Source organism: Procambarus clarkii, chromosome 74 (assembly GCF_040958095.1).
Source record: "Procambarus clarkii isolate CNS0578487 chromosome 74, FALCON_Pclarkii_2.0, whole genome shotgun sequence".
Classification (NCBI taxonomy): Eukaryota; Metazoa; Arthropoda; class Malacostraca; order Decapoda; family Cambaridae; genus Procambarus; species Procambarus clarkii.
This window is the reverse complement of record NC_091223.1, coordinates 28,632,843-28,654,806: the sequence shown is the minus strand read 5'-3', so window position 1 is coordinate 28,654,806 and position 21,964 is coordinate 28,632,843.

The window sequence follows — 21,964 nt, the reverse complement described above, 5'->3', positions numbered from 1 at the left end:
TGAGCTCCCATCGAATAAAGTGGAACGCAACCGTTGCGTGGAAAATTGGTTGTGGGAGATGGATTCTGTGTTAGCCGCGGCTCCTGATGATGAAACTAAAATTAATCTGGTCACCGGGGCATGTGTGGGTCGCGACAGGCCCCTGAGGAAGTCTGAGGAATTCAGACATTTGGTGACGTGGCCACAATTCGTGCAAGGCGTCAAGGACCGATTTAAGGCAAAGATTACTAAAGAGGAGGCTCGTCGCTACTTAACGTCACTTCAGAGGGATAAAGGCACTCAATTAAAAGATTTTGGTGCCTTCCTTAGGACCAGGATAGGCGATCTTACTCAGGAGATGGGTTACGATGCGCAGCAGGAGGAACGGTTTGCAAAGCAGTTATTTTGTAAGGCCTTGCCCGCCCATATCGGTCCATACCTCGCCACGGACACGGCTTCCCTGAGTTTTAGGGAACTCGTACAGTACGCCGAAGATCATATAGATGAGGATTTGGATGCGGAGGAGGCCCGGTCGTCACCATATGTTAATGCGGTGAGCAGGAAGGTAGAGAACAGGCAAGGGGGCAATAGGTCAGGGCTCTCCCAGACGAAAGCGGGGGGCGGTGGACGCACACAACAACCCCCACGTAATGACTGGTGGGACTCGCGTACTTGTTTTAATTGTGGGAAAAGAGGCCACGTAAAAGCGAAATGCCGGAAGGTGACAACAGGAAAATGAGAGAACCCCGCCTCGGGTGGTGGCAGACCTACGTTTGAGATGACGGTGGAAGGTGTGAGATTGACAGTTTTTGTGGACACCGGAAGTCAAGCAACGCTCATTAAAAAGTCAGCCTTCAGCACACTTAAAGAGACACGCCTTAAGCGTTGTGGGAAGCATTTAACAGTAGTGAATGGTCAACATATTAATATCTTGGGCCAGGCCACTCTCAATTTTGAAGTGGGAAAAGGAGAAGCTTACCCACACAATTGCACGATTCTCGAGAATCTTGCATTCCCTGGTCAGATTTTGTTGGGAATGGATTTTCTGGGACGAGTTAACTTTTCTTTGTCTGCTCAAGAGGGAGCAAGGAAGTGCAGATTGAAGTTGGGCCAGGTAGTTTATCCCATTAAAATGGTAGATCATCCTCCAGTAATTGCTTCCATTAGTAAGAAACAGAAGTACAACATTCACTACCCTAAGTTGTTGTTTAAGTCTCTTCCAGACACAGATAAGAAATCATGTGGGTTACATGCCTTGATGAAACAATGTTGCCCACCACATTCAGTTAAGTTCATTAAAGTATCAGTGGGACGTCACATTGTACCAGGTACCAGGTTTTCATCCAAGTACACATTTTACTGTTGCGTTAAACAGAGGCTACAGTTAAGGAATTGCGCCCAGTAAATCCTCCCCGGCCAGGATACGAACCCATGACATAGCGCTCGCGGAACGCCAGGCGAGTGTCTTACCACTACACCACGGAGACTGTAAATCACAGATTTGATCACAGTGCTTGATAAAGGCGCCCTTATTCCAGTTGACAATCTCTCGTACAAAACCTATCGTTTCAGGGCAGGTGATAGGGTGTCTCAGGCTACAATTGTAGAAAATACAGGAATTTTTCTGTATCAAAGCCAGGAGATGCCAGTCACCACAGCACAATGTAGTGCGCTTAATGTTACAGAAAGTACTACACAGGGTAAACACAAGACCGAGACAGGAAAAAGTAGTTATACTCAGGAAGTTGATAAGTTAATCTCGGCTCTGGATTTGCAACATGTGCAACAGTCAGATAGGAAACTTTTGAGAGGGATTTTACGTAAATTCCCTAAACTGTTTGCAACAGAAGACGATCAGATCGGGCTTCTGGATAGAATCGAACATGTTATTCCTACAGGTGATCATTCTCCTATTTACACCCGTCAATGGAGGCTTCCGGAACGGGCGAAGGAAGTAATTAGGGATGAGTGTCAGATGTTGAGACAGGATGTGATAGAGCCTAGTACATCACCATGGTTGTCGCCAGTAGTGTTGGTACGTAAACCGGATGGTAGTTATAGGTTTTGTGTTGACTACCGAAAGATCAACGAAATTACTAAAGAGGATGTGTATCCTTTGCCACGGATACAAGAAATAATAGATCAGTTTGGGGCAGCAAAATACTTTTCCACTCTGGATGCGAAATCTGCATATTGGGTCATCCCAGTTGCTGAGAAGGATAGAGAGAAGACCGCCTTCTCGGATGGGGTTCATACTTATCAATTGAAGCGGATGCCTTTCGGGTTAAAGACAGCGCCTTCATCATTTCAGAGGGCTATCAATTACATATTAAACTCGGTCTTGGGAAGGCACTCATTAGCGTACCTGGATGATGTGGTCATCTACTCCAGGACGTTTGATGAGCACTTACGAGATTTGACTGAGACGTTGACACTGTTAGATAAGGCGGGTTTCAAACTCAATGTGGAGAAGTGCACTCTGGCATCTCAGATATTCAAGTTTCTGGGATTCCAGGTGTGCACAGATGGTATCCGACCTGACCCCGACTCCTGTCGTGCCATTGCTGACATGCCTACACCTAAGACAGCAAAGGATGTTCGAAGGTTTCTGGGGGCAGCCGGATATTTCCGTCGCCACATTGAGGGTTTTGCAAGTACAACAGCACCGTTAACTGAGCTCACTAAGAAAAATTTTAAATTCGTTTGGAAACCTGAGCATGATAACGCTTATGCAAAATTAAAAAGTCAACTCATTACCACCCCAGTCTTGGCAGTACCGGATTTTGATAAGGAGTGGGAAGTACACACTGACGCCAGTGGCATTGCAATTGGTGGGTGCTTAATGCAACGTGATAATGACAATCTTCCTCACCCAGTAGCATATTTCAGCAGGAAGGTTAAGGGTCCGGAGGTCCGCTATTCTGCAACGGATAGGGAGGCTTTGGCTGTGGTAGAAAGTGTCAGGTACTTTGAACCGTATCTTTTCCAATGATACTTTGTCATTTATACAGATCACAGGGATTTGACTCATATTTTTAAGAAAAGAACTAAGTGCCCTCGCATGTCACGTTGGTCTCATGAACTCGCTGCTCACTCATTCCAAATACTTGACAAGCCTGGTCCATCACATGTTGTGCCAGACACCCTGACTAGAAACATTGCTACTATTAACGTGAATCTTAATATTGAAAATATTTCCAGCGAAAAAATACGAGAATTCCAGATGAACGAACCAAGGTGGAAAGAAATTATTGAACTTTTGGAGAAAGGAAAATATCCGTCGAAGAAACGTAATTTAGCAATTCATGATTTTGAAATGAGGGATTGGGTCTTATTTTATGTAAAGGGACAGAAGGATCGTGCAGTTTTTCAGCTGGTTATCCCAGAGGTGTTGAAGAAGTCGGCGTTGAGACTCGCACATGCGTCTAAGATTGCAGGTCATCCGGGGATTTTTAAAACTCACATGAAAGCCAAGTCACTCTTTTTCTTCCCCGGTACGTTAACAGAGGTCATTAATTTCGTTAAGTCCTGTGGTCACTGTCAAAGGAGGAAAAGTACCCTTAAGGTACAAACTCCATTGCAAAAATTCCCAGAAATTTGGGAACCTTTAGATCGGGTGGGGGCTGATCTGATTGATCTGCATCACAGTCATTCAGGAAACCGTTACGTATTGGTGTTGGTAGACCACCTGTCCAGGTACGCCACACTGATTGCATTGCCTCAGAAAGATTCACGAACTGTTGCAAAGGCGTTCTTACATAGGTTCGTCACTGTATTCGGTCCCCCTAAAGTGTTAGTTTCTGACCGAGGTCAGGAATTTAATGGGAATATTTTTAGAGACGTATGTAAAATTGTAGAAACCACTTCAGCATTCACTACGGCTTATCACCCTCAGGCTAACGGTATGCCAGAACGGACGAACCGGTCAGTTAAAGATTTGCTTGCAATTCTTGCAGAGCATGATGTGAATGCCTGGGACGAACAACTCCCCTATGTCCAGCTGGCTCTGAACACTGCCATCCATCAGTCCATTAACACCCAACCCCTTTTGCTGTTCACAGGTCATTCATGTAATTTCCCATCAGGTCTGCTTAACAGACATAATATCGTATATGGGGAAGATTACCCATTAGAAGTTTTAAATAAGATGAGAAATGCATGGAGAATTGCAGCTAGGGCTTCCAAGACAGCACGAGACCGCTATGCTCAGCATTATGACAAAAAGGTACGACCTCTTGAGTTGAAGGTCAGGAGTTTTGTGTTGAGAGTTAATGAGGCGGCTCCTTCCAATCAAAGTAGGAAACTTGCACCTAGATAGCGGGGCCCTTACCGGGTAATTGAAAGAAAAGGTCTGGTTAATTTTGCTATTAAAGGCATTTTTGAAGACCAAGTTGAGAGAACGATTCACATTAATAAGTTAAAACCTTATCACGCGAGGGAGGAACTAGAGCTGCCTTCAGCAAGTCTAATTCCTGACCTGTCTAATGATCCAAGTGCTGAGTCAGATGATGAGGATGATCTCCTGTCAGACCTCATCAGTAGTCAAGTGTTACGGCCCTCTCGGGTTGCAACCGGGTTCTTTCTCTGATGTTGTTAGAGGTAGGGTATCCGGCCCAAGCTAGTAGTGGCATTCAAGGGATGTGATCCGTAACGCAAGTAAATTAAAGGGGAAGGGAAATAAAGGCAAAAACTTAATAATATAATTATTACTGTCACCATAAATAATATATAAAAGGTTACACGGGGAGGGGTTAAACACTATTATATACAACGTAGTCTTCCTCTGAAGACTCTGGACATTCACGGTGCTCAACAAGGCTAAGCTCTTAGCCCTCTTGTGGCCTTACGATGAATCCTTCGATTCTCTTGAGTCTACCCTGGCCACAGCCCAGCTAAATCACAGTTCCACTGGGGGCACCGTCGTGGAGGCCTTCAACCACAAATCCAGCCTGTAGCTGGCAGGTTCCAATCAGCAACGCTGGTTAGGCCACTCCACGATCGATACTAAGGTCGCGAGCCCTAGTCAGGAGCCTCGTGCAATCCCACAGGTCACTCTCCTTTCCACAACACCCCAGTGGTTAAGCGTCTCCACCAGTCAGTCCCGGGTATGACAATCCCTCAACTGCCACTTCACAGGCAGGCTAACACAACAGTGTTCATCCGGGGGGCGACTCACAGCAGCTGCAGCAAATACTTGGAGACAAGATGGCTGCCTTGGGTAGACTGATCCAACTTCCATTACAGCAGTCCCAGGTCGACTCTGTAATCAGACACATCATCAGTAATAGGGACACTCTAGGGCACCTCACTTACAGGCTTAGACACAAATGCCCACCCATCCACTCCATAGATGGCGTTGCTGTCTAAGCTCTACCTCACCAGAGGTCAGCAGCGGCTGTGTTATGAGCTGATCAGGACAGGAAACTAGCCCTTGTGGCCAGTATATCTCGTCCTCAACAGGTGGCGTCGTCCATTTGGAGGGGGTTTCGGGAGCTGACCCACAGATGGCGTGGTCGTCACTGCTCCGTGCTCGGACGCTGGGCTCGGGTCCGTAACATCAAGTTCAATCTTGTCACCCTATGGTAACAAGGTCGCGAGCGGTACAGTAAATTGTTAATGATCTCCCCTAGTCAGGTTTAGTAATCTCATAATAATTATCCTGTAGAGGCAATGGTGTGTATTTACTGATGTACATGACTCAGGTAGCATACTTGCCTTGCTCTGGGGTTTCCAACTTCCTATACCTCAGAGTAATATCCATGCTTCCGCCATTTGTTGTTGTCTGTCTTTCTCAGGTCTGATGGTACACCAGTTCCAGCCTCCCAGTCACACGTGAACCAAGGATCGAGATCAGCAGGTCTGGGGATGACCCACCTGGCTGATAAGATCGGGGTCTGAGGCACGTTACATAAAGTCCTCCCCCTTGTGCCAGGGAACTCGTCAATTGGTTATCCGGAAGGGGTGACTGGCGTACAGTCACACCTCACGTCACTAACGAGGTTGTCCCAGTCCAGCCATGCTGTCTTCACAGAGCAGAGTCCAGTCACCATCACAACCGTGGGCAAGCTGTCTCAAAGTCACCAACCAAGCCCACCAGCCACGTAGTCAAGACTGCGGGAAAACCGGAAGTGGAAGACGAGTGGTCTACGAAGAAGAACGCTAATTGCAATGACTTGTCAGCTCTCTCAAAACCTGCGGTTCCGTCGTCTGTGGAAAACAAGATGTAACGCGGTGGTCCCAGGTACGAACAGCACTACCCCTACAGAGTGCTTGCTGAATTGCCAGAGGAGGTACAATCCTGTACCTCGGCCCAAGCTCAGCTGGACGAGGGGTTGCACGGAAAGGTGTACCAGCCCAGTAGTACCATGATAACAATTAAACGCCGGTAGATGACGTCTCCCAGGAGCTGAGGCAGGGCCCACCTGTCCCGTCACCTCTTCAATACCACTCGAACCTCACTACCAATGTGAGACATTGTGACACGTCGAAGCTGTGCTCTACTGTGGCAGCCATGGTTAACAACAATCCATCATGACTGTTTGGGGAGCGATAAGAAGAGGTGAACCCGGGTTCCTGTTAGCGGGGTCCACCTGAGCAGACGGCCGCCAGCTGTCACTCAAGTCAGGTGCGGGTAGTACGAGACCCCCTGTACTGTCCGTAGTTGGCCGAGGCTGGAAATGGAACTTCCAGACGACCAGCATCTTCAAGCAACATGAGGTATTCGCCGGAATCTACAGCAACGAAATGTCACCTGGACCGAACGATAAAACTTGTTTATAGAAAAGTTTCATATAAAAATAAATGCTATTAATATAGTAAACTGTGTTAACTCGGAACAGTTAGTTCAACTTTTAATTTTCCATCTGATAGTAAGCACATATACACCTTCGGAAAGTTCTCTGGACCAGTATTAATTGTTGAAAACTAGAACTAGTGAAATAGAGAAATAAATCTAGAAAGTGAACATCCAGAAAACTGTTACTAGAAAATTACCCTGTCTCTAGATAAGTTGTATGAGTGAACTGGTTTGAGAACCATCTAGTAGGGTCTCTAGAAACATTGATCAGTGGGGAACTTTATCTAGATTTTTCTAGATCCTAGATACTGATTGTTATATATATATATATATATATATATATATATATATATATATATATATATATATATATATATAAATATATATATATATATATATATATATATATATATATATATATAATGTGGGAACCGACCTGTGAGATTTATATTTATTTAATTTATATGAATTTATATTTACGTTAATTTATATACTTCGATAGCAATTTGTATAATGATAAGTGGACTGTATTTCTGCAATAATCTCAATCTCACAAATCGATCCTCTACACATTAGGGGGGTTTATATTTATATATATGCAGCCAATCAAACTACAGTAATAGCTACATACATTGATGAGGTTCCTTATCTTATAGTACAGCAGGTTAGTCCACCAGGTATAACTAGGGTGTAGACACCAAATTATCCTCTTTGAGGTAGCTTCCATATCACCCAGTAACTGGTGCACAAAATCTTGCATCCTCGTCTTGACCTGTCAAAAGTGCGCTAGCTGTGAAGCCAGAATCCTATATATGACAAGTATATCAGAGAAAACTGTACATGGAACATTAAAGACCTGGCTTAATTACCTTTAGTTTGAGGCTTCCACGTGATCTAACCGGGTCACCCTATATCCTGACATTAATGGCCATAAATGAATGATAAACGGGTTTCGGAAAGAACACTTAACTTGAATTGTAGACATCGTGTTGGAGATGGTACCTTTGGTTTCCATAACACTACGTCCAAGTAAAATTAACAGGAGCCGAATTTGCTCCCGTGTGAGCCTCTGGTCTCGTTATAAACAATGGCTGTTTAACACTCCATACTATTGACGTTACTGGCCGACATTGTCCAGAATGATAGGAGCCGAATTTGCTCCACACGTCTCGGAGGTGACACAACAATGGCTCCCTCCTTCCTCCATGACGCCTGGCCTACTTTGTCCAGATTTCAGAAAGTGATAGAAGGGTCACATTTACTCTACTTTAATATTGATAATTAAGTTAATTTATATAAGATGTTTTTATGATGGTAAAGTCCAAAGACTAATGAATTTAAGAATAATTCCCAGCAGAATAGCTGGTGAATTATAATGGTATGTGGTGATGATATCCCGTTTTCTTTAGATGGTAATTCCACTACAAGTTACGTTTTCTATGGGTAACTTGTTTATACAATACAGCTATTATCTGTATGATATATTAAATGGTGTCGGATTTTCCGACATAATTCCCCAGGGGGCTGCTCACGGGTCGAAGTCCTATTTAGAACAGACGAACACCGATACTCCTCCTTCGAATTATTAGATTAATTTGATGTTAGTAGTTAGTAATCACACATTTGTGCGTCTGTTCGTACAGGACGGATGTCCCGTACTAGAGTTGTAGGGGTTAGAAGTCTAATGCGATCTCATTTCCCTGTTAACTCTTGAAAGGCTAATATTCAAGCCTTATTACATATTATTTAACCCAGAAGACTGAATGTGATCAAGTACTACAGTCAAGTATGATTCAGGGACTGCAGTGAGATCAGTGACATTAGATATAACTTGAAGTTTCTTCAGGTAACTGGTCACTGATATATAAACACTGAGGCCCATGGAATACATCTTGATTAAATAATAAATGTATCAAATCAGTCATCAGATTTATTAGGGTTTAATTTAGTTAATTGATTCAGAAGATTGAATAGCTCATCATTAAAGTAAAGTGTGGTTCTGAGACTGCAGTGGGTTCAGTGACATTGGTCGCAGTGACTTGTAGCTGTTTTAGGCTACTGTTCACTGATTTGCCACTGAGGCCTCATGAACTCATCTTCAGCTTTAAATGATGATACTAACATCAACCTCTGTTACTATAGTCAGCTGTAATCTCCTTAGTATAATGCTACTGGAGAAATATAATCAGCTGACAAATTTAGGTTTCTACTGGTATTGTTTATCTGCAGGCATAGGTCTCCTCAGGCTTGATACTGGGCCTGAGAGTAATTTACCTCCTGCAGAGTTTAACATGGTTATACCCTGATATTTAGTAGGGCTACCGATGAATTGATGGTAGTAGTCTGTCCCCACAAGGACAGCCATTTGGCATTTGATTTGCTCAAATTTACCTGCAGCTGCTTGATAATAGCTTTCCAGGTCAGCATAATCAACTTGAGATTGTTGTGACAAATCTTCACATTTCTTGATCTGTCTTGTTAAGTGGCCTTTAAGACCTGCAAGGGTTCTTTTCATTCTCCCTGCATTATCCATACTGGCTAGTTGGTGAAGCCTTGTGGGGCTTGTACTTGGGCTGCTCATAATACTGAACAAACACTAATGGTAGCCTAGGGTAAATTCTGAACTCACTAGGCAATAATCCTACCTCTACTAGAGGTTAGCACTTAAAATTAATACACATTATATATATATAATCATACACACTAATGATTTGAGTGATAAACCAGTGTCACTGGAAGTACCTTTAGGTTAGCTCTTCTATATCACCCTAGGATGGTAGAGACACTAATTAATCACTCAAAGGTGTAATGATCATAAGTAAATTATTATATATACAACTCAACTCGAGTTGATAAAATTTACACCCAAAATAGGGTCTGGACCATTCATTAATGGTGCTAGGTTAATCAATATAGTACAACTGACTATGGTAATAATGGGACTAGGATGAACGATAATAGTTCAACTAGTCAATGGTTAATACCCTACCCTGTTGTGGGTTGGCAATTAGTAAATATTATATTGTGATCACTAGTGCAATATATATTAAATAATTCTCTATTTTGGAGAAATAATATACACAATTATTGATAATAGCCTCTTAATTAGCCTCTATGAAACTTCTAATATTATCTAGAAGTATTAAATATTATTAGTGACCTCGCGAAATAAACTCCACAAAATTCGTAGATAATCTCTCGCGAAATGTAACACCACGAAATCCGTGAACAATATCGCGAAGACACAGTCACTAATTTGGCTGGCTTCTATATTAGCGCTGTCATTTCACGAAATAACACGCCACCAAATCTCTGTGGGTGTGCATGAAACCGCTGATGAGGCTGAACTCAGTTGAGGGGGGGCTCCTGAGCTCCCTCGAGGCTACGCTGCCGTCTTGACTGCTGGCCTTTGTTTAAATAACACTGCACTAGTATATTTAATGAATCCACTGGTTAACTGGTTCATCCGGTACTAAGATGACCAAATGTGGGTTCAAAGGATCAAATAATCCGTCGTCCGGTTCGAAGATGACCAAATAATGTGGGAACCGACCTGTGAGATTTATATTTATTTAATTTATATGAATTTATATTTACGTTAATTTATATACTTCGATAGCAATTTGTATAATGATAAGTGGACTGTATTTCTGCAATAATCTCAATCTCACAAATCGATCCTCTACACATTAGGGGGGTTTATATTTATATATATGCAGCCAATCAAACTACAGTAATAGCTACATACATTGATGAGGTTCCTTATCTTATAGTACAGCAGGTTAGTCCACCAGGTATAACTAGGGTGTAGACACCAAATTATCCTCTTTGAGGTAGCTTCCATATCACCCAGTAACTGGTGCACAAAATCTTGCATCCTCGTCTTGACCTGTCAAAAGTGCGCTAGCTGTGAAGCCAGAATCCAATATATATGACAAGTATATCAGAGAAAACTGTACATGGAACATTAAAGACCTGGCTTAATTACCTTTAGTTTGAGGCTTCCACGTGATCTAACCGGGTCACCCTATATCCTGACATTAATGGCCATAAATGAATGATAAACGGGTTTCGGAAAGAACACTTAACTTGAATTGTAGACATCGTGTTGGAGATGGTACCTTTGGTTTCCATAACACTACGTCCAAGTAAAATTAACAGGAGCCGAATTTGCTCCCGTGTGAGCCTCTGGTCTCGTTATAAACAATGGCTGTTTAACACTCCATACTATTGACGTTACTGGCCGACATTGTCCAGAATGATAGGAGCCGAATTTGCTCCACACGTCTCGGAGGTGACACAACAATGGCTCCCTCCTTCCTCCATGACGCCTGGCCTACTTTGTCCAGATTTCAGAAAGTGATAGAAGGGTCACATTTACTCTACTTTAATATTGATAATTAAGTTAATTTATATAAGATGTTTTTATGATGGTAAAGTCCAAAGACTAATGTATTTAAGAATAATTCCCAGCAGAATAGCTGGTGAATTATAATGGTATGTGGTGATGATATCCCGTTTTCTTTAGATGGTAATTCCACTACAAGTTACGTTTTCTATGGGCAACTTGTTTATACAATACAGCTATTATCTGTATGATATATTAAATGGTGTCGGATTTTCCGACATATATATATATATATATATATATATATATATATATATATATATATATATATATATATATATATATATATATATATATATATATATATATATATTTGTTTTTTTTTGTGGTTTACTGAACAATAAGGGTGTGGTACACAGTCTGAAAAATGTGTTCACCCGCTGTTGTTGTGGACTTGAGTATGAACTCTGGGATATTAGGAGTTTGAGCTACTTATATACAGTATGTTGTTGTTGATTAAGAGACATGTCTGTGGACATTGAATTTTTTTTAATAAAAATATTTTTGTGTATTTTCTTTAGATTTTAAGATCGGGATGCGCTGTGGTGGACAGTTGCCACAGGTGTGGAGTGGAACACTAGGCCCTGAGAGGTAGTGTTCTTCTGTTTTGATATAATTTTATAATTTGTTTAATTTTTTATGACATTGATTTTTTTTAATGTTTTCAATGTGATGTGCTATGATGTGTTTGATCTTTATTCCAGGTGGAATACTGGGATAGCTGAAGGCTATTGGCTGATTTTAGCTAGTTAGTAATTGTTAGGTTTGGATTTTTCCAGTTATTTGTTACTATATCAAGACAAGAATAGGATGTTTTGTCTTCCAAGTAGTAGGAAGGGTACAGGACTGCACCCAAGTGAACAGCCAGGATTATAGGGACGGTCTCTGTCCTTATGTTTTATGTATTATTACTGTGGTTGTTATATATTTATACATGCTGGGGCACACCTTTTGGGGTGCCATTTTTTTGTTTTGAAGGATTGTATGGAATTAGTTAGGATTAGATAATTATTTCTGTTGTTTTGAGGCATTGGATCATTTATTGTTGAGTTAAATGTTGTTTTTGGAGTTAATGATTATGATAGAGCAGGGTTCTGGATAAGAATTTTGTGCCTTAAACTTCTTTACACACAAATTTCTTAATTTCCAAAGTGGGGGAGTTGTAATGGTATATGCACACCATAGCCCCTTCCCCTTCCCTCTTTCCCCTTCCCCCTTTCTCGTCTCCTTCCTCTTCCCGTTCCCTTCTCTCGCTTGTTTTCCCTCCCTTTAGGTCATCCCTGTCTTTTGTCACGGTCTAACCCTCGGGGTCATAAACAGCTTGAAGCCACTTGCTCCCCTCGCTCTCCGTCCATCTGTCCAGTGACGAATTGAAAATAGTACCCCAGGGCTAATAAACTTGTGATCTCAAGTTACACGTGGGTACCCAGCCGGCAGTCCCTCAGGAAAGTCGTTGGTGTCTTCCCAGTTTTTGGAGTTTTCTGTCAAGAGGAATTGACCCTTATGGTCAAGCCTGATCCGGATTTGTTAAAGACATGTAGGCCTGGGGGAGGCGGGGCCTCACAGGGTAGTGCCTGCCTATGCCATTGGCCCGGTTTCTAGATCACCTAGTCATGTTTAAATCCATTGGCCATAGGTTTGGGATAGGCGGAGTTAATTTGGGCCTAGGAACTAGGGGGTGGAGCCTGTCCCACTGGTAAGCGTTTTAATAGAGAAGTGTTAGTGTGTCTTGGGACCTCAACTGAGGTACAGGTCAAATGACCTGCGGGCAGCCAATCAACATCCTTTGGCAAGCTGCTGTATTGAAGGTAAATGTGCACTTTGAGTTGGGTAACATTGGTATTACATTACATTGCCTCATAGGCTTTATTTAGAGTAGGCTATGTTTCAATCTTGATTTAAATATACTGGTTCAAATAATAAAATAATTGTCACTCATTAATGTTTAGTTCTCTGTTCCCTTTGATTAATTACTGAGTTATTCATTCTGGTGATTTTTCATTTGCTGTGCTAGAAGTTCCCCTGTGTTCTCCATCTTATGAATAGTAAAGTCGCTCTAGAATCTCCCGTTCAGTTCAGTAAGATTACAGTATTAATCCATTAAGATTCATTTACGTACCCTTTGAGTTCCCTGATTATTGAGCCCCTTCCTTCCTAGGGTCCCAATAATTTTAAACACATTCATCTATGTTTGGAAGGTGGTGGCAGTGTTTAATAATTGTTATTATTATTTTTTTTTATAAATTAATAACCCTTGTTCTTGATGTACCTTCCTCGTTTAATATTCCTCTTATATTCGTGGCAGTCCAGTGAGGGGTCATACTGGACTGTAACAGTGTTAAGCTGGGGTATTGAGTGAAGGGCAGAGGTCAGAGAGATGATTGCAGAGCTCTGAGCGATTACAATGGTAAACAGGGTTATTACATTATTACTAGTACCGTTACTAGTACTACTACTGTTGTTACTAGTACCACTACTGTTGTTACTTGTACTGTTACCAGTACCACTACTGTTATTAGCACCGTTAATAGTACTACTACTGTCGTTACTAGTACTACTACTGTTGTTACTAGTACTACTACTGTTGTTAATAGTACCGTTACTAGTACTAATACTGTTGTTACTAGTACTACTCCTGTTGTTACTAGTACCGTTACTAGTACTTCTCCTGATATTACTAGTACCGTTGCTATTACTACTACTGTTGTTACTAGTACCGTCACTAGTACTACTACTGTTGTTACTAGTACTACTACTGTTACTAGCACCGTTATTAGTACTACTACTCTTGTTACTAGTTCAGACACTAGTACTACTACTGTTGTTACTAGTACCGTTACTAGAACTACTACTGTTGTTACTGGTACTGTTTTCAGTACTAATCGTTGTTCTCAACAACAACAACGATTAGTCGTTGTTGTTGTTGAGATGTAAGTCCTGTCCTAATCACTTACGGTGAGTAGGTGAGTAAGGGTTATGGCTTCCCTTAAGGTAAATTAGGATGAGATGGACTATCATAGTTTCTGATAAGTTGTTATAAGTTAGGATAGGTTCTGTTAGGATTAAAATTATCTTCAGTTTATCTTCTTTCAGGATAATTTAGAATGAATTTGCATATAATAAGTTAAATTGAACTATATGCAGCTAAATTTAAGCTCTGCTAAGGTAAATTCGCTTTCATTTGGGTGGGATGGAGTAAATTTGGTTACATTTATTTAGGGTTAAGTTTCTGTTAGGACAAATTTGGAGATATTTAGTTGAATTTAGCTGAGGGCAGGATAAATTGAACACAGATGTGCATATGTACTATGTATATGTATAGCAGTGAAGAGACATATTGTATATGTTTCGTGAGTAAATTTGATTTGTGTTTGAGAGTGTTTCTGCATTTGTGTACATGTTTGTGTAATTGAGTGCTTGTATGCTAAATTAGTTTCTAAATTTACTCTTATTTAAACAAAAAAAAGAAGTTTGCTAAATTCATAACTTTATTTTTCAATTCCATCGTTTTTAACCAATATGATGGGTAGTCCTCATATAGGTTAAGATATATAAGATAACATAATATTGCATATAGGTGATTAACCAGTAAGACTGCTTGAAGATTCGGGTGGTATGTGTAACTAAATATTGAGTGCGGTGGCATGACTGGAGTGGCTGAATAGGGGTTAATAAAGGGGGAATTGATAAGGCATTTAATACATTAAAAGATAAAAGAGAAATATATAATATATAATTATACATCTATATAAATAAAAATGGAAATGTTCGTTTGTGCATAACCGGTAATCTCCAAGAGTTCTTCACCGATGGCTTTGAAATTTTCACACAACGTTCCATTCGCATCAGAGCAGGTTTTTATATACATACTATATAGATGTGACAGTGTCAGACCACGGAGGAAAATTGAAAAAGGAATTTCCTTAAGTACTTTCGTATATTAATACATCTGCAGAAAGAGTGATTTTACAGGTTATCTTGATATGATTTCGGGGCTTTAGTGTCTCCGCGGCACGGTCCTCGACCAGGCCTCCACCCCCAGGAAGCAGCACGTGACAGCTGACTAACACACAGGTACCTATTTTATTGCTAGGTAACAGGGGCATAGGGTGAAACTCTGCCCATTGTTTCTCTCCGATGCCCGGGATCGAATCGGGGACCACAGGATCACAAGCCCAGCGTGCTGTCCGCTCGGCCGACCGGTTCCCTTCAGGTCAAGTATTGGACATATATAGGCAGAAGAGAATGGTGGAGTGAGGTGAGATACAATAACAAATGAATGGGAATTAGGTGGTCACAAATATCAGTCGCACAAGAACTGCAGAAGGCCTATTGGCCCATACGATGCAGCTCCTATTCATACCCACCAACAGACCCACACATGGATAATAATGGCATAAGATAGTAATATTTACAATGAATTAGGGAGACAAATGTGTTCCAATGATCCTACTCAAATCGCCTTTTAATTGATCTATCAAAAATGGATCAAAGTTATATAAACCACTGCTAATGTTCAAATTACTTTCTTTTGTAATCTGTATCAAAGCAGATTCAATTATGTTTCTGTTATAAGTGCTTTTACAATTCGTTATTGAAGAAGCCATCTCCCAATCAATTTGGTGAGCATCTTCTGACAGATGAACAAACAAAGCATTAGACAATTGGCCATGTCTTACAGAGTATTTATGTTGCGAAATTCTACATTTCAAATCTTTAGATGTTTGCCCAACATAGAACTTATTACAGTCTTTACAAGGTATTTTATAAATGACACAATTATCACTACGAGAGCTGTTTCTAACTAATAGCTGACCAACAGTATTTTCGTAGCAAAACAATACATGTATATCAAAAAGTTTCAAGGCCTTGACAATATTCTCAAACCCAGTGAAATATAGTAGACATAACACATTCTTTGGGCGATTTTTTTCACTGCATATATTATTATAATATGTACGACGTGCTTTGCTACGGCAAACTTCCAAAAAACTCAGTGGGTAACAAAGCTTGAGACCAATCGAATCAATATTCTTAAACTCTTCATCTAAGAATTCTGGACTCACAACTCGAAGAGCTCTTAGATATATTGAAGAAAAAATTTAATTTTGCACATTGTATCTATGCCCTGAAAAATAATGAACATAAGATAAACTATTAGTAGGTTTTCTGAAGACACTAAACTTTAGTGAAAAGTCTTCCCTATGAATAAGTACATCTAGCAATGGCAAACATTTATCAATTTAAGTCTCCATAGTAAATTTTATAGAGGTGACTTGATCATTAAGTTTGACTACAAATTCGTCTGTGTTTACATCTGAAGGCCATATACACAAAATATCATCAACATCACTAAACTATGGAATGATTCCAGGTGTAAATTTTTAAACAAATTTCTTTTCGAAGAATTCCATTTACAAATTTAAAAGCAATGGCGATAAAGAATTTCTCATTGCCATTACAAAAGTCTGTAAATAATACTCATTATTAAAAGTAAATTTACATTCTTTAATGCACAACTTAACAAGATTGACAATAACATCAGCAGAAAGAGGTAAAACATGATTCATTAGTTCACGAGCAAGATAATCGAGAATATCATCAACCGGCACCTTTGTAAACAAGGAACAAACGCCAAAACTGATTAACTTTACATCAGCAGTGACAGGAACTCTATTCAATTTGCTAACTAATTCAAGAGAATTGGTCATTTGACAAATTCTCTTGAATTGGAAAATCACTCCTTCTGAAGATGTATTAATATACGAAAGTACTTTAAAAGAGACTAACGTCGTCTATGCCTTCAAATGCCCTCTTGGAGACTGTAAGCTCCAAAAAACCCAGTATATAGGCAAGACAACAACATCTCTTTCTAGGCGTTTAACGATGCATAAGCAACAGGGCTCCATTAAGGAACATATAATCTCTTCTCACAACCAAACCATCGCCAGAGAAATCCTAGTAAACAACACAGAAATCATCGATAGATACAGCGATAGCAGGCGGCTTGACGTTTGCGAGGCACTACACATCAAGAAGTCAACACCAGCAATCAACAGCCAATTATTGCACAACTATATTCTACCCACCTCAAGACTCCGCTCCAATATAGAAGCATCAAGAAATATGGACCAATAGGCTTTCTACAAACACTTCTATTCAATATCCATTGTTTCGTGTTCTGTCTTGTGTTGATGAAATTAATACCCCTATTAATACCACTTCTTGTTCTGTCTTGTGTTGATGAAATTAATACCCTATTAATGCCACATCTTGTTCTGTCTTGTGTTAATGCCACATCACCCCTTCCACCTCACTCATATGTAGATATAAAATCGGAGATGCGTAAGTTCTATTCAGTTGTGTATTTGTGAACTAAAGTCTTTGAAAATGTAATAAGTTTTACGAAACGCGCTCATGTCGCGTCAGACTAGAAATAAAAATGAATTTTGGAGAATTGATTTTTGATTTACCTCCAACAGTGAAAAGAAATGTACGAAAGATTTAGAAAATTCGTGTTAGAATTATTAATCTTACTTTTTCGGTCATATTTAATAATATATGTCTACAGGAAAGACTGCTACCAAAATATACTAATATATATATATATATATATAACCTAACCTAACCTAACCTAACTTTTTCGGCTACCATACCTAACCTAACCTATAAAGATAGGTTAGGTTAGGTTAGGTAGGGTTGGTTAGGTTTGGTCATATATCTACGTTAATTTTAACTCCAATAAAAAAACATTAACCTCATACATAATGAAATAGGTAGCTTTATCATTCCATAAGAAAAAAATTAGAGGAAACATATTAATTCAGGAAAACTTGGCTTATTAAGCAAATCGGGTCTTGCATAGTAGGCTGAGAAGTGCGTTCTGGTTACTAGGTACGACATATATATATATATATATATATATATATATATATATATATATATATATATATATATATATATATATATATATATATATATATATATATATTGTTACGATAACCTCCTTCAAGAGAGATTTGGCCTGCTCTTTCCTATCGTCATGTTACTTCAGTACATCTACAACATCTAGATACTACAAGCAAGTGTAGTACATATTTGGTCAAATACGTTTTGCCAGGCGCAAATGTATCACACTCGCTCTCCACCTTCCCCCTCCCTCGTCGCCGATCACCAAACTAGCATTTCCAGCCTGCCCGCTTCTGATTGGTGAATCGATGTCTGCACTTCTGCACCTCAGCGTCATCTACCTAGCCGATGTCTGGGCCTGCACCATTGGAGTTAGAATATTCTGTGCTCTCAAGTAAGTAAGTAATTATCAAAAGAAGGCACCAAACCGGGAAGGCTATGTAGCACCACCAAATACGCAAAATAATCAGAGGGCGCTAAATATCACCAAGGATGCCAATACGAGAACAAAAACGCATAAGGCGAACGATATCAAAAGTATCCGAGTCACCAAGAATTCTATCGAGGGACAGGTGACCGCGAGGGGCGGTCGGAAAGCAAGACACACACTCGTCCTGGAAGTCAGGACATTCAAGAAGGACATGCACGACCGTAAGAGGGACAATGCAACTAGGACAATAAGGAGCAGGGCGGCACTCCATCAAGTGACCATGGGTTAAGCGAGTATGGCCAATACGCAACCTCGCCAGAGCTGTTTCCCACCGCCGGTTACGGTGGAAGGAGGACGGCCACGAGGAAACACAACATTTAAGAGTACGTAGCTTGTTACCAGTAACAGACAACCAAGAAGCCTGCCAACGGGTAAGGACTGAGGAATGGATAACCGGGTAAAAGTCGGAATACGGAATGCCTTTACGAGAGATGGGACAAGAGCGGACAGCTTCCTTAGCAGCAGCATCCGCACGCTCATTTAAAGACACACCAATATGGCTGGGAACCCAACAAAACTCAACCGACTTAAATTTACTGTGAACGAGAAACAGCCAATGCTGGATCTCGACAACTATTGGATGAACCGGATTAAAGGACCCAAGAGCCATGAGGGCACTACGAGAGTCAACAACAGCCACAAAGGAAGACTGACAACGAGAAAGCAGGAGACGAAGAGCATAGAGAATAGCATAAAGTTCCGCTGTAAAGATGCTAGTCTCCGGAGGCAAGCGACACATATAAGTGCGATCAGGAAAAACAACAGAGTAGCCAACACCGTCCGCTGACTTAGACCCATCGGTGAAGACAGAAACGGAGCGGGAGTGAGAAGAAAAGTGCTCGAGGAAAAGGCGTTTTAGAACCGTAGGAGGGGTAAAAGCTTTAGTGATACGGGTCAAGGAAGTACAAAACCGCGGAAGAGGGACCCTCCACGGGGGCAAAGAAGGAACAACACGAGGAGAAACATCAGAAATACGAACGGAGAGAGAATCCTGTAGGCGAGATAACCGGACAGAAAGAGGGAGGTGGTGAAGAGGAACAGGAACCGCAGGAGGGGTAAAAGTTAAAGCACGACAGAGGCGAGAGGAAGGATGTTGCAAGGACCGCGCAAGATAGCGAAGACAGTAGCGATCACGGCGGTCTTGGAGAGACAGGAAGCCAGTGTCAACATATAAGCTAAGGATGGGAGTCGAACGAAAGGCACCAGAACTGAGGCGCAACCCAGTATGCTGCAAAGCATCAAGACGGCGAAGAGTAGAAGGAGAAGCAGACGAGTAAGCAGGGCAACCATAATCGAGCTTAGACAGGACGAGAGAGGAATGTAAAGCAAGGAGAGTGCGCCTATCTGCCCCCCAAGAAGTATGGGACAAGACCCGAAGGAGGGTAAGGGCCTTAGAGCACTCAACACGGAGGTAAGAGATATGGGGAGACCAAGACAAACGAGTGTCAAGGAATAACCCCAAAAGCTTCGCGGAATCTTTGTACTCAAGGGGATGACCATAAAGTGACAAAGAGGGACGAAGAACAACCCGTTTCCGCGTAAAAGTCATGGCACAAGTCTTAGAAGTAGAGAACTTGAAGCCATGACCTGTGGCCCAAGACGACACGGCATCAATTGCAAGTTGAAGCTGGCGTTGAAGGAGAGGCGAATCATCACCCTGACAACAAAGGGTAAGATCATCGACATAGAGAGCGGAGAAGACACCAGAAGGAAGAGAGGAAAGAAGACCACTGAGGGCAACAAGAAAAAGAGTAGTGCTCAGAACACTACCCTGGGGCACAACTTCGTATTGCTGAAAAGAGGGAGAGAGAGCGGTACCAAGGCGCACCCGAAAGGAACGACGAGAGAGGAAGCTACGGAGAAAGAGAGGGAGATGACCACGAAGGCCAAAAGAATGAAGTTGAGATAGGATATGATAACGCCAAGTGGTGTCGTAAGCCTTTTCTAGGTAAAAAAGGACGGCAACAACGGAGGTCTTCGCAGCAAAAGCAGTACGAATATAGACCTCCAAGTTCACCAGGACATCTGTCGTGCTGCGGCACTTGCGGAAACCAAATTGAGAAAGGGAGAGGAGGTGATGGTGTTCCAGGAACCACATCAGACGAACGTTAACCATACGTTCAAAGAGTTTGCAGACACAACTTGTGAGAGCAATAGGGCGAAAGTCCTTAGGGAAAGTACCCAGAGACCCCGGTTTGCGAACAGGGAGGACAACGGCATCGAGCCAGTCCTCAGGGACTGACGACGACTCCCAGATCCGATTATACAGACTCAGTAAATACTGAGACGTGCTCGGAGGGAGATGGCGAAGCATCTCATAATGAATACCATCGGAGCCCGCCGCCGTAGAACCGCAGAGGGCCAGGGCAGAACGAAGTTCAGAGAGAGAGAAGGGATCATTATAGGGAAGCTGAAGATGAGTGCAGAAATCTAAAGGACGAGACTCAAGGACAGGTTTACGAAGAAGGAAAGATTGGGGAAGATGAAGACCAGAGCTAACAGAAGAAAAGCGGGAACCCAGTTCGGAAGCGACCTGCAACGGGTCCGCCACAAGAGTATCATGGAGGTGAAGGACCGGTGAAACATCGGGAACGAACTTACCCGCTATCTTGCGGATACGCTTCCAGATCTGGGCCAGAGGGGTCTCGGACGTAATTGTTGAGACATAAGATGCCCAACATTCACGTTTAGCCGTACGGATGGCCCTACGGGCCACCGCACTCGCTTTCCGAAAGAAAAGAAAAGAATCGGTCGTCTGCCTACGGCGGTGCCTCTTCCAGGCGGCACGCTTACAGCGGACAGCCCGAGCACAGTCCGCATTCCACCAGGGAACGCACTTCCGTGGACCCCGAGAGGAAGAGCGAGGAATAGAGCGGAGGGCAGCGTTGAAGACAGTGTCATGAAAAAGGAGGAGAGCGCGAGAGAGAGGCAGAAGGGAGAGGTCAGGGAGAGCAGCACTGAGGGTAAATAGGGTCCAGTCTGCCTTAGCAAACTGCCACCTAGGGAAAGAGAGGGAAGGGCGAAAAGAGAAAAAGGAAACAAGGATGGGGAAATGATCACTTCCATGGAGGTCATCAAGAACCTGCCACGTGAAATCTAAGTAAAGAGAAGAAGAGCAGAGAGAAAGATCAAGACAAGAAAGGGTGCGAGTCCGAGAGTCCAAATGAGTGGGCTCACCAGAATTCAGAAGAGACAGGGAAGAAGAGAGGAGAAACGGCTCAAGGAGGCGACCCCGGGTATTCGTCAGAACGTCACCCCAAAGAGAATGACGACAATTGAAGTCACCCAGCAGGAGCACAGGCTCCGGCAAGGAGTCCAGGAGGTGTTTCAAATCAGGAAGAGAGAGCGGGACACTCGGGGGGAGATAAATGGAACAAACTGT